The following is a 4,121-nucleotide window of genomic DNA, read 5'->3' as shown; positions in this document are numbered from 1 at the left end:
TAATGCGACAACCAATAACTAGCAGCAACACACAATAAAGAACATTTGAACAGCAACATAGAGTGACAGCAACAATAAGCAGGGCCATACTTCATACACCATTACGGTTCAAACTTCATACTTCATGCACAATCACTAGGAGAACAACAACAATAAGTAGGGCCATTGACAAAGACAAGTCCAGGACTTCAAAAGATAAAGCAGTACATGGCTTAGGCGCTCAACATTGGATCAAGTTCGATCAATAGACTAGTAGTACATATTATATTAACTACTTCGCCACTTCAGCACGACACTTCATCAACATAAGGTCTTGCATAACTAACAATGACCAAAATAAAATGGTAGCTTCTAGCTGAGCAAATGCAAAGTAGCTTCTGCTCCTCACATAAGCTGGCTCATCAGTTCATCCATTTCATCTTCCTACATAGACATAGAGAAATTCACTAGTTATGATTCAAGCAAATAAACAATAGTACAATGCTACAGCAATACAATGACACTCAATAAAAATATGGGAGGCCTACTAGTTGCTTTCTGTCGTATCTTCAGGAAATGGAATGAACTCGACATCGTCATCATTGCCTTCTTCCTACAAAGGTATGTGCAAATATGCAATTTGAGAAAACATTTACCAAGAGTCTAAAGGTTGCAAGAATATAATACACAGTAGAGAACAAGAAATATTACCACTGTAATTGTAGTCTTAAGCTGGTCTTCTTTTGATCCTTTGATGTAGCTAGAGGCACACACAAGTGCCTCAACCATGTTTGGGCTGAGAGAGATACAATAGTCATCGAGAATTCTGCCGCTCATAGAGAATGTTGACTCCGATGAGACACTAGTTGCTGGTATAGTCAAGAACTTTTTTGCCATCTTTGCCATGATAGGATATCTATGAGCATTCAACCTCCACCAATCAACTACCTTGAAATTTGGATCTAGAATTGGATGGGTTTTTTCTTCAAGGTAACTGGTCAATTCAGATTTAGATGGATCTGAATTTGTCTCCTCTAGGAAGGACTGAAACCCACTTGACAATGAGGACATGGATGTACTTGTTTGCCTACTACATACTGAACTCTGTTCATTGTTGTTGCCAGCCTCATTCTTGCGATTTTCCATCTCATATGTAGCATAGAGATCAAAGAATTCAGATTTGATTTCCTCGGCCTCACTACTGCCCTTCTCTTTACCATACATTTTCTTAAAACAGTAATCAACAAGTTTCATCTTAAACCTAGGATCAAGAATGGTGGCAATGACCATGACATTGTTCTTCTCCTTTTTTTTGTTTTTCCCAGTGTTTTCATTTCCCTCACCTTCACTATTGCTATCCCAATGTTTATCAAACTTATCAAGCATTGCTTCTCCCATCTTTTTCAAGTTTGCATTCGAACCCATGGCATGCTCTACGATAGCAATCTTAACATTCATGATATATGGATAAAATTTTTTAGTAGTAGGATAGTTAGATCCTGATAGTACAGTTGTTACCTCGGCAAACGATTTCAAGATGGGTTGAATCTTCTCAAATAATGCCCACTCTTCATCTTCAGGCTGCCATTTGTAGGTAGCATCTACCTCTGCATACTCTTTGAAAGCAGCCCTATACACAGTGCAAGCCTCTACCATTCTGCATGTAGAGTTCCATCTAGTAGCAACATCCATGCATAAATCTCTCCCAACTTCCATATTTAGAGACTTGCAAACCATCAACAATTTGTACATGCGTGTTGGAGATTTTTTCAAATACTTGACAGTATCCCTAAGCTTATTGATCAAAGCTGGCAATAGAGCAATGCCATCATTCACTATCAAATTGACAATGTGCGCACATCAGCGAACATGGAAGTACTTGGGAATAAATTTAGCCGATTTCCTAGCAATTATCTTGTCCATCAATCTCTTAGCAACATTATCATTTGAGGAAGCATTATCCATAGTGATTGTCATGATCTTATCTTCTATTTTCCATTCTTGGCAACACTCAAAAACTTCTTGAGCTATGACACTACCCGAGTGAGGTGGATCTAGCTCTATGAAGTTCAAAACACGACATTGCATGATCCAATCATCATCTATGTAGTGAGCAACCACAGCTAGGTATGAGAGTGTTTGGTTTAAAGTCCATAGATCACATGTCAAACTAATGGTTTCAACAGACTTTAGTTGCTTTTTAAGGATTTCTTTCTCAGAAAGATACACCTTCATGCATTCAGCTCTAATTTTCTTCCGACCAATAAACTTGTAGGACACATTCATATACGTCATGAGGATATTGAACCAAGCATGCTCTACCATCCTAAAGGGATAATCATGCACAATTATCATCTTTGCTATGATCTTAACAACTTCTGCATGATTGTATTCATGGTTTACTATGAGAGATGCACCTGGCTTTTCAGGATCGAAGTTGATTGTACCTTGATTTAGTTGTCTTCCCTTCTTGTTTAGATAGACTGAACAAACATCTTTATGCCTATTGAGGCTAGTAGTTGACCCCCCAGGAGTATAAGCAAACAATTTAGCACAATGCAAACACTTTGCCTTCGTGACAACCGCCCCTAGCGTCCTCTTGCTTACAGCTTTGACCTCCTTGAAATGCTGCCAACATTCTGCACGTTTAAGTCTTGTTTTCTTTACCTTCACCTTAGCTCCATCCACTCCTGTCTTTTTCCTTTTCCCTCCTTTCTTTGCCTTCTCTTTGCCATTGACCTCAACTTCTGTGTCATTTCCATTGTCTCCTGATCCAAGAGAAGGCTCTGACATATCATCATCCATATCATATGCCTCTGCCTCATCAACCTCCTCATAACCTTCATGAACCTCTACCCATTCATCTTCATAGCTGCCGTCTTCTTGTGGAAAATGAAATTGCATGATTCAGATTTATACAAGCCAAATATTAATTGCAATGTGCAAAATTAGTAAGTATCGCTACATAATTAGTTGCAATGTGCAAAATTAGTAAGTATCGCTGCATAATTAATTGCAATGTGCAAAATTAGTAAGTATCGCTACATAATTAATTACGATGTGCAAAATTGTATCAATGAACAGAAACACATCTTCCTGGTGCATTAAGTAGTAAGTGATACTAATAACCTATAGAAAATAGAAGTTAGGACATTTACTTACTAGAATTGTTTTGCATCTAATGATCTAAGTAGTAATTTTTACCACATAAAATAGAAGTCAGAACTTAGAACCTGTACAAAATTTAGGAAATGAAATTGTAAGATTCCCACAATCATTCAGCAATGGTACTTTAGCATAGGTATTTCAGCAGACTAGCTAATCTTAATCTGGTGCATGTGTCAGTGTGTGTGTGATGAAGTATTTCACCTAACTACACAAGTATTTATACAATCAATTAACAACAGTCTACACTGGTGTTTCAGCAGATTCGCAAGTACTAACTAGGGCATCAAAGATTCAAAGTAATAGAAAACAAAAATGAGAGTGTGAGATAAACAATCTCACCGGTCCTAATCCACCACCAACGGCATCAGCGTCAGAGCATGTAGGTGATGTAGCCTCCTCTGCTCTTGGGCGCCTTTCTCCTTGCGCTTGCTACCGAGGACGAGAAAGCTTTGCTGCCGTCGAAGGAGACTCCCGCGATGCTAAATCGCAGGCCGAAGTCCTCTTCCTCACCACCTTCTTTCGGACCTTAGACTCCATGCTTGGAGTGCCGCCTGCAGCTGGTGGTCGCTCGCGCCGTTCCATGGGGACGCGGATGGAGATGGCGGAGGCGGGCTAAAGTGGTCGCACACAGCCGCTGGAGAAGAGAAGGAAGCAGAGCCACGCCGCCACGCCATCGTCAAAGACCTAAACCTAGACGCCGCCCTGCTGTTTTTCTTCCTTTCCCATCTCTCTGTAGTCTGTATTCTGTAGTCTCCTCGGCTCCTCCTCTGGTCTCTTCGTAACTCGTAAGTAGGCTGCGATGGGGAGGCAGGGAGCCGAGGAGGTGGGGGTGGGCTGTGGCCTGTGGCCTGTGGGCCGAGCTGAGCACTAGGCATTTTTCATCTAGTAATAAAACTAAAAATTAGTGATGTACAAATAAACGAGCCAAATGAGCTACTCGTGATACTCGCGAGCTAGCTCATTAAGCTTGTTTA

General features: G+C 40.4%; 1 long non-coding RNA gene across 1 annotated transcript; it reads right to left on the bottom strand.

Annotated features, from left to right (window-relative positions):
* Positions 1 to 260: 260 nt before the first annotated feature.
* Positions 261 to 783, bottom strand: LOC123040807 (uncharacterized). The gene is made up of 3 exons (XR_006418259.1): positions 691 to 783; positions 528 to 592; positions 261 to 423 (listed from the first exon to the last, which is right to left on the bottom strand). It is a non-coding gene; the product is annotated as an uncharacterized lncRNA (long non-coding RNA).
* Positions 784 to 4,121: the final 3,338 nt, after the last annotated feature.

The sequence above is a fragment of the Triticum aestivum genome, chromosome 2B, assembly GCF_018294505.1.
Source record: "Triticum aestivum cultivar Chinese Spring chromosome 2B, IWGSC CS RefSeq v2.1, whole genome shotgun sequence".
NCBI classification, from domain to species: Eukaryota; Viridiplantae; Streptophyta; class Magnoliopsida; order Poales; family Poaceae; genus Triticum; species Triticum aestivum.
This window is presented reverse-complemented; position numbering and strand designations above follow the sequence as displayed.